The sequence below is a fragment of the Elgaria multicarinata genome, chromosome 3, assembly GCF_023053635.1.
Source record: "Elgaria multicarinata webbii isolate HBS135686 ecotype San Diego chromosome 3, rElgMul1.1.pri, whole genome shotgun sequence".
Taxonomy (NCBI): domain Eukaryota; kingdom Metazoa; phylum Chordata; class Lepidosauria; order Squamata; family Anguidae; genus Elgaria; species Elgaria multicarinata.
The window spans coordinates 145,734,468-145,744,196 of NC_086173.1; positions in this window are offsets into that span (position 1 = coordinate 145,734,468).

Sequence of the window (9,729 nt, forward strand, 5' to 3'; positions counted from 1 at the left end):
AGAATGCAGAGGGGCAGGAAGGAACCTGTAACTACACAGAGAGAAATCAGGGTATTATTCACTACAATACAAAGAATCTAAAACAATATATAAAGCAATAAAAAGGCTTTCTTCAGATATGTGAGTAGTAAAAGACAGAGGAAAGAAATGGTGGTTCAACTGCTTAATGAGGATGGCAAATTGATAACAGATGACAAAGAAAAGGCTGAAGTGCTCAATTCCTACTTTGCCTCAGTCTTCTCCCAAAAGCAGATCTATGACCCCCCCCCCTGGAAAAAGGGAAGCAGAAGTTGAGGGGGCAGGATTGCAGTTTGAGATTGATAAACAAATGGTCAAAGAACACCTAATTTCCTTGAATGAGTTCAAATCTCCAGGGCCCGATGAACTGCATCCTAGAGTAATGAAGGAGCTAGCGGAAGAACTCTCAGAACCTTTGTCTATTATCTTTGCAAAATCATAGAAGACGGGTGAGGTGCCGGATGACTGGAGGAGGGCTAATGTTGTCCCTATCTTCAAAAAGGGCAAAAAGGAGGAACCTGGGAACTACAGATCAGTCAGTCTGACATCCATCCCTGGGAAAATTCTGGAGCACATTATAAAGAAGTCAATCTGTAAACACCTTGAAATCAATGCAGTGATTACTAGAAGCCAACATGGATTTGTCAGGAACAAATCCTGTCAGGCTAATTTGATCTCATTTTTTGATAGGATAACCTCCCTTGTGGACTGTGGGAATGCTGTCATATATCTTGACTTCAGCAAAGCTTTCGACAAAGTGCCTCATGATATTCTGATTAACAAACTAGCTAAAAGTGGGCTAGATGGAACAACTATTAGGTGGATTCAAAGTTGGCTACAGAATCGGACTCAAAGAGTACTAATCAATGGAACCTTCTCAAACTGGGGAGAGGCAACGAGTGGGGTACCACAGGGCTCAGTCCTGGGCCCAGTGCTCTTCAACATTTTAATTAATGATTTGGATGAGGAGGTGCAGGGAACACTGATCAAATTTGCAGATGACACAAAATTGGGTGGGATAGCTAATACCCTGGAAGACAGAAACAAACTTCAAAGTGATCTTGATAGGCTGGAGTGCTACGCTGAAAACAACAGAATGAAATTGAAGAGGGATGAATGCCAAGTTTTACATTTAGGAAATAGAAACCAAATGCACAGTTACAAGATGGGGGATACTTGGCTCAGCAATACTACAAATGAGAAGGATCTTGGAATTGTTGTAGATCGCAAGCTGAATATGAGCCAACTGTGCGATATGGCTGCAAGAAAGGCAAATGCTATTTTGGGCTGCATTAATAGAAGTATAGCTTCCAAATCACGTGAGGTACTGGTTTCTCTCTATTCGGCCCTGGTTAGGCCTCATCTAGAGTATTGCGTCCAGTTCTGGGCTCCACAATTCAAGAAGGACGCAGACAAGCTGGAGCGTGTTCAGGGGAGGGCAACCAGGATGATCAGGGGTCTGGAAACAAAGCCCTATGAAGAGAGACTGAAAGAACTGGGCATGTTTAGCCTGGAGAAGAGAAGATTGAGGGGAGACATCATAGCACCCTTCAAATACTTAAAAGGTTCTCACAAAGAGGAGGGCCAGGATCTCTTCTCGATCCTCCCAGAGTGCAGGACACGGAATAACGGGCTGAAGTAATAGGAAGCCAGATTCCAGCTGGACATCAGAAAAAACTTCCTGACGGTTAGAGCAGTACGGCAATGGAATCAGTTACCTAGGGAGGTTGTGGGCTCTCCCACACTAGAGGCATTCAAGAGGCAGCTGGACAAGCATCTGTCAGGGATGCTTTAGGGTGGATTCCTGCATTGAACAGGGGGTTGGACTCGATGGCCTTGTAGGCCTCTTCCAACTCTGCTATTCTATGATTCTATGATTCTATAATCAAACGTCAATAGCAGTTTTTAAAAAGGTAATCACCATTTGAAATCATCTCGGAAATAAGCAGTAAACTTTAAAAAAAAACAATTCACAGGCAGCAACTATTCTGGACAAACAAGGAAGTGTTGGATGAAAGACGTAAGAAGCACCACATACTTTACCAAGGTTTCATTGTGTGACAAGAGTTCTAGGGACTTTTGCAAAGTAACATAGTCAGAGCCTTAGGATCTGACACATTATGAAGGAAACATAGGTTTCCCAAGCCAACATTTCCTTCTGGTAAGGGCTTCCAGGGGATTTCCACGACAATTAGCAGGTGGGAAAAGGTTAACCCTTGCCCTGCTTGCCATTTCCCTGTACCCCATGCAAATCCCTCCACCTTATTTTTAATTCCTCTTCCTCAGGGTTCAAAATTCAGAAGCCCAGTGTGTGGGAGATGGGCAGGAGCCTTGGGAGGGAAGCAATTCTAGTGGAGGAGCAGTGATGTTGGAGACGTCAAGCACAGAATAAGAACATAAGAAGAGCCCTGCTGGATCAAACTAAGGGTCCATCTCATACAAAATTCTGTTCACACAGTGGCCAGCCAGCTGTTGACCAGGGACCCACAAGCAGGACATTATTTATTTATTTATTTATTTATTTATTTATTTATTACATTTTTATACCGCCCAATAGCCGAAGCGACATGAGTGCAACAGCACCCTCCCTGGCAAGGACCTCCACACCCCACCTTCTTGTTATCCTGTCAAATTTGATTTTGGATGGGAACAAATGTTTGCTGAGACAACAAGTAGTTTTGCTCCCTTACAGCTAGTATGAGGAACCTTTTTTCTGTTGGGGGCTCATTTTCTGCTGAGGGCCAGGGGCGCTCTCTCAGGGGATGCAGGCCTGTGGGGAGTGGAGAAGCCCTTTTTCTGTCTCTCTTTCTTCCGCCCGCTTCTCTCTCTCTCCATCTTCTTCCCTGTGCAGCAGGCTGCCAGGAAAAGACACACAGATCACTCTTGCCAGAGGCCTAAAGTAATTGCTTGGAGGGGGCTTTTGAGATCAGGCCAAGAGCCACAGGGCCATAGGTTGCCCACCTCAAAAGTAACAAATCCAAGGGAATGTCAATTACACAGCAGACAAATGCTAAAAGGGTCCCTGTGTTAGAACCAATTCACATATTACAATGTTTCAAATATATACTGAGTTAATCATTACCTTTTTATTCTCCAATAATTTACAATGAGTGATTGGTGGCGGTTTGCTCTAATGCCTTGCTTCCTCTGGTCCCATATTATTCTACAGCACTTCTGGAGCTGTGGCTCTTTTAAAGTATTATATTTGGTGTTTGTTATTATTTCGCATTTGGTTCTGTTGTAAACCACTTTGGGTACTGACATTTAAAGCCCTAAACGGTTTGGGGCCAGGTTATTTGAAGGAACGCCTCCTCCCATATGTACCTGCCCGGACCTTAAGATCATCTACAGGGGCCCTTCTCTGTGAGCCCCTGCCAAAGGAAGTGAGGCAGGTGGCTACTAGGAGGAGGGCTTTCTCCGCTGTGGCACCCCGGTTGTGGAATAAGCTCCCCAGAGAGGTCTGCCTGGCGCCTACACTGTACTCCTTTCGTCGTCAGTTGAAGACCTTTTTATTCTCTCAGTATTTTAACACTTAATTTTAACTTAAATTTAAATTTTACTGTTTTAACTCTGTATTTTAGTTTTATATCAGTTTTGCTGCGTGGTTTTTATTCTGGTTGTGCTTTTTATATTGTATTTTGTATTCGTGCTTTTAACCTGTTGGTTGTCTTACTATGGTTTTAATTTTTGTGAACCGCCCAGAGAGCTTCGGCTATTGGGCGGTATAGAAATGTAATAAATAAATAAATAACAGAAAAACAGTAGAAGGCATTTAAAATAAAAGGGGAAATAAACGAGATGAGAAGTTGAATGAAACAACTCAGCAAACTGAACTAAGTCAAATGCAAAACAATTATTTTGGTGGTGGTGGTGGTGGTGGTGGTAATGAGGAAAAGCTCACTTGAATAAAATTTAAGCTCTGAAGACAGACTGAAACATTTTGCTGGCAAACATAGATACCCAAATTGCTGTGTGCCAAATAATATGAATACTTGCCTTAAAATTGGAGCATTTTATAAGGGAGGGTACCTCCAGTATCAGAGGCAGTAAGCCTATATACACCAGTTGCTGGGGAACATGGATGGGAGGGTGCTGTTGTACTCGTGTCCTGCTTGTGGGGGTCCTGTTGACAGCTGGTTGGACACTATGTGAACAGACTGCTGGACTAGATGGACCCTTGGTCTGATCCAGCAGGGCTCTTCTATGCTCGTAGGCTAAGTTGACTGGGGCCTTAGCTAGACCTAAGGTTTATCCCAGGATCGTCCCAGGGTCATCCCTGCACATCTAAATGACACACAGGGGATCCCGGGAGCAGGCAGGGACAACCCCGGGATGATCCCGGAATAAACCTTAGGTCTAGTTAAGGCCTATGTATGATTAATGAGGGAGAAGATTTTTAGATTCCAGACTTGATGGTCTTACATAGGTAGCACTCCTTACATGGTAATGTCAGTTCACTTAACTTAAAATGTGGTTTGCCCTATTGGTCATGATGCTGAGTGGGGCCTTGGGCTTTGGCCCAAAGTCCTGCCCTGACAGCATTACTACCTTAACCCTCCCCCTAGGATGTTCAAGGACAATTAGGCCACAGATATGTGTAGTTGATCCGAGTTGAAATGAGAAGATCTGTGGTTCTGAGGAAAGTTGCAGGGGTCCAAGCTAGGCAGATTAGGGCCCTATTGCTACTGGAAGAGGGAGGGAGAGGTTTGAGGGTAAGGTTGCAAGAGCAAGGAAGAGGAAAAAATATTGTGTGAGTTTGTCTATGTGTGCAGGCTGTATGTCATGACTAGTTTTGGCACACTGTTCCTGTGAGAAAGGAGAGGTCACGATGGACAAAGGGGAGATCAGGATGGGGCAACCGAAAGCTATTTCACACACTCATTCCAAACTCTTTTTATTACCTGGGGGTGGGGGTGGGGAACAGAAAAAAGTGGTCCACCAAGGTAAACTCTAGAGAGTTTGGCTCGGTCTCAAGCAGATTTGATGATGAAAGGATAGTGTTTAAAAAACAGACCAAGTTGAAACACAGTCACATCAGCAAAGAAAAGAGGGTACAGGGGAAGAGACTACATTTTGTAGCTGGAAAGCTTCCAGAAGATAGAAGAGGGCTCTGAAAGATAGACTCGATGGACTCATTTCTGACGCTCAAGACCAGGACATATTGAAACCTCTGTGGTTAATGCAAAGAAAAATAAGTCCTTTGGGGAAAGGTTCCAGAGGGTCTCTGGAAAGCAGGGACCTGGGTAGCCGGACTCCAGTCGCCTGGGCAAAAACACACTGGAACCTTTGGAGCCCTGAATACTGTTTTCACAAATGTTTGAACAGGACAATGGGTATCAGGTTCAACACAGTAATAACACAAAACGTGAGAGAAAGGCTCTCAGATAAAGGCAATAGTGGTCTCGAGGTACAAACAAAAGGTGGAGGTGACTCATGGCAAAAGCTATTACAAATGTCAAAAGGGATGGGCAAAACTAATCAAGATGGTACTGTGCCTAAGCTAATAAAATTTATGACGTTTCCCAAAATTAGGAAATTTCTATTCTATCACTGGACCTGAATGTCAGGTTCAACGCCGGAGGCCTTGTTAAAGACAGGTAGATTTATTAGGAATAGTTTAGAATGTCAATGACTTTGCAAGCTTATCTCTGCCAGAGTTTCACACAGGAGTAGCTGTTTTACTCTCTGTCATGGCTTTGCAGCTAGAAAAGAGTTTGGGGGGGAACTTCGGTATGGTGGAAAGGTGGGGCGGCTACAATATGAGTGACACTCCCAAACAGTAGCCCTCACCTTTCCACCATACCCACGTTCCCAGGGAAATGTTTTTCTAGCTGCAAGGCCACAACATGGAGTGAGAGCTACTCCTGTGTGAAACTCTGGCAGAGATAAGCTTGCAGAGACATTGACATTCTATACTATTCCTAATAAATCTACCTGCCTTTAACAAGGCCTCTGGCCTTGTACCTAACACTGAGATTGGATCATACCTGGGGGAGATCATTCCACGGCTGGATTATGCCTGCATATTGATAGTCCAATTACTACCCAGTCAACTAGGGGTTGGAAGGTTGATTACGTGTAGTCTGAGGGCTTTTCTACCTGAGGCATTTATTGTGGGTGTGCCACAATTTTTTTTATGACTCTCTAGTTTCATTTTTGTGTCTAACAAGCTTTTTCAGCAAGGTGTGTTTTTTTTTTTTTTAAGAGCAGGCAATATGAGGCATTTAATTGCGAAAGCAAATAAAATCATGTTTTCCCTTTGTGTAATTGCACTATTCTGCTATACCACAGTGCCACATAGAAGTTATGAGGCAGAAAAGCAGGAAAAGAAGCACTCTTTGTATAGTGCTAGGATCTCAGTTCTGCACCGAAACTGAAAATAAATACAGCAGATTAACAGCCTCATGTAGAAAAGCAATGGTGTGGGGGTGTGGGTGTGGGTGTGTTTTGTTGTTGCTAAATTTAGCCTTGCAAACATGACTTTAGAAATATGTTGCTTCTGGCAAGATTGTTTGGCTAATTGTTTTGTCATATTTTCCACCTTTGCTTCACTTGGCTCTGGTTGAGTTTCTGAAGGTTGCCAAATACCAAAGGTTGCCAAATACCATGGGAGATGGCTGTGCCTGTTCTGCTACTAGCTTGCCAACAATTCCTAGTGAGAGGCTCATCTGATTTCCACAACAGAAGGATGTGGGAGGTAGCTAACCAAGTGGAAATCCATTGATGCTGCTAAGGCAGGATTTGGAGTTCAGGGCTAGTTTGTCCCTCTTGCTAGGGCCGACCTTAACGTTAGGCAGAGTAGGGCAGCTGCTTCAAGCAACTGATTCTGGCTGAAAGGGAAGCAACTGTTTTAATTCTTTAATTTATTATTGTTGTATTTTTGCTGCCAGGAAGACATTTGTGGGATTTTCTATCTCAAGTGCCAAAATAACTTGGCCAATTAACATAGGGGAGGGTGCCATTTCTTGTTCTGCCTCAAGCAGTAAAATACCTTGGGCCATGACTTGCTACGTAATCCTGTTAACTAGATATACCAGGAAATGAACCTACAACCTTCTGCATGCAAAGTATGTGCCCTCCTAGTGAGCTATAATGATCTTAACTAAAGGGCAATGGTACCTCACCTCATAGAGTCACCAAAAGACACGTTAAGCAATAGCATTTTGAAAATGAATGGTCCAGCCTGGGACAATTCCTTGCCTGAACTTTTTTACTGATTAAAAAAAAATGCAGCTGTGTTCCTATATATAGAAAAGTTTTACATTATAATGTGTCTGCTTTTGAAGAAAAAAAAAGTTGGGGCGACAGGGGGGATAATTTATTCTTTGGAAAGTGCACTTTAATTAAGGTCTTAGGACCAAATGCCCTGTAGTCCATCAAAGCTTATTTATTTATTTATTTATTACATTTTTATACCGCCCAATAGCCGAAGCTCTCTGAGCGGTTCACAAAAATTAAAACCACAATAAAACCCAACAGGTTAAAAACACAATTCCGAAATACAGTATAAAAAGCGCAACCAGGATAAAAAGTTTGCAAAAGAATTAACTCTAGGGAAAACCATTTGCTGAAAACATGTTCTTCATTTGGATCAACAAAATTCAACATTTTTATTAATGATTTGGATGAGGAGGTGCAGGAAACGCTTATGAAATTTGAAGATGACACAAAATTGGGTGGGATAGCTAATACCCTAGAAGACAGAAACAAACTTCAAAGTGATCTAGATTAACTGGAGTGCTGGGCTGAAAACAACAGAATGAAATTTAAGAGGGATAAATGACAAGTTCTGCATCTAGGAAATAGAAACCAAATGCACAGTTACAAGATGGGGGATACTCAGCTCAGCAATACTACAAACAAGAAGGATCTTGGAATTGTTGTAGATCACAAGCTGAATATGAGCCAACAGTGCAATATGGCTGCAAGAAAGGAAAATGCTATTTTGGGCTGCATTAATAGAAGTATAGCTTTCAAATTGCATGAGGTACTGGTTCCTCTCTATTCGGCACTGGTTAGGCCTCATCTAGAGTATTGTGTTCAGTTCTGGGCTCCACAATTCAAGAAGGACGCAGACAAGCTGGAGCGTATTCAGAGGAGGGCAACCAGGATGATCAGGGGTCTGGAAACAAAGCCTTATGAAGAGAGACTGAAAGAACTGGGCATGTTTAGCCTGGAGAAGAGAAGATTGAGGGGAGACATTATAACACTCCTCAAATACTTAAAAGTTTGTCACATAGAGGAGGGTCAGGATCTCTTCTCAATCCTTCCAGAGTGCAGGACACGGAATAACGGGCTGAAGTAACAGGAAGCCAGATTCCAGCTGGACATCAGGAAAAACTTCCTGACTGTTAGAGCAGTATGACAAAGGAACCAGTTACCCAGGGAGGTTGTGGACTCTCCCACACTAGAGGCATTCAAGAAGTAGCCAGACAACCATCTGTCAAGTATGCTTTAGGGTGGATTCCTGCATTGAGCAGGGGGTTGGACTCGATGGATTTATAGGCCCCTTCCAACTCTACTATTCTATGATTCTATAAGAAAGTCTATTTTTCTCCGACACACATACCATGAACAACTGGAATGTGGAAAACGTTTCACTGCAGGGGATGTAGACATCTATTAAGAAAAACCAACATTTAAACATCTGATTTAGGGCAAGATTTGTAATTTGTGGAAATAATTGAGAAATATTTGTCAGGCTGCAGTGCTGCAGTACCTGAATGCTGGTTGAAACCTTAGATTTGTTTTCTTTTTTAAACTAAGGTTGCAATTGAATACCGAGTGAGTACCCGCTGAATTCAATGGAACATACCTCTGGGCAGGCATATCTAAGGCCACAGCTAGACCTAAGGTTTATCCTGGGATCATCTAGAGTTCACCCCTGCCTGAGCACTGGATCCCCTGCGTGTCACCTAGATGAACAGGTTTGACCCCTGGACGATCCAGGGATAAACCTTAGGTCTAGCTATGGCCTAAGACAGCACTGTAAATAAACAGTTTAACTACTTTGTAATGACTTTAAATTGGTTATTCTCATTATTGTTTTAGAAAGAATGCTGTGCAGTATGGAATGAATTCATACTAAAATAGCTGTGCATTGTTTCACTCACAGCAGACCGGAAGCTTGCTTTGCTTAGTATAATTGCAAGGCACTTTACCCAGTTCTTCACTGGAACATTTCACAATCCAACTAACCAAGGATCAGACCAACCCCCTTGCTGCCATGGCACGTATGTGCAAAAGATCCCAGGTATGTTTCTTGTCATGGGCGGCTCTGGATACCGTTTGAGCCATAACTTGGTGATGCAGCTTCTTTTGTGTGCTCCCAAGCTCCCAAGTTTAGCATTCAGTACAACCTGTCAATACAGTGATGGAGAACCTGGGACCCCCTGGATGTTATTTGACTTTTTGTGAGCTAACCGTAATTAACTTATTTCAGTTTTTGTGAGCTAACCCTGATTAATTTATTTTCAAAGAGGATAACACTACCAATGCTTACTAGTCATAATGGCTACGGATTACCTCCAGCGTCGGAGGCAGTATGCCTCTCAATTCTAGTTGCTGGGGAACAGCAGTGGGAGCGGGCTGTTGTGCCCATGTTCTCTTGTGGGCTTCTCATTGGGGATCTGGTTGAAGACTGTGGGATCAGAATGCTGGACTAGAAAAGCATGGCTCTTCTTGTGAAGACAGACATAATATAAAAAGAGC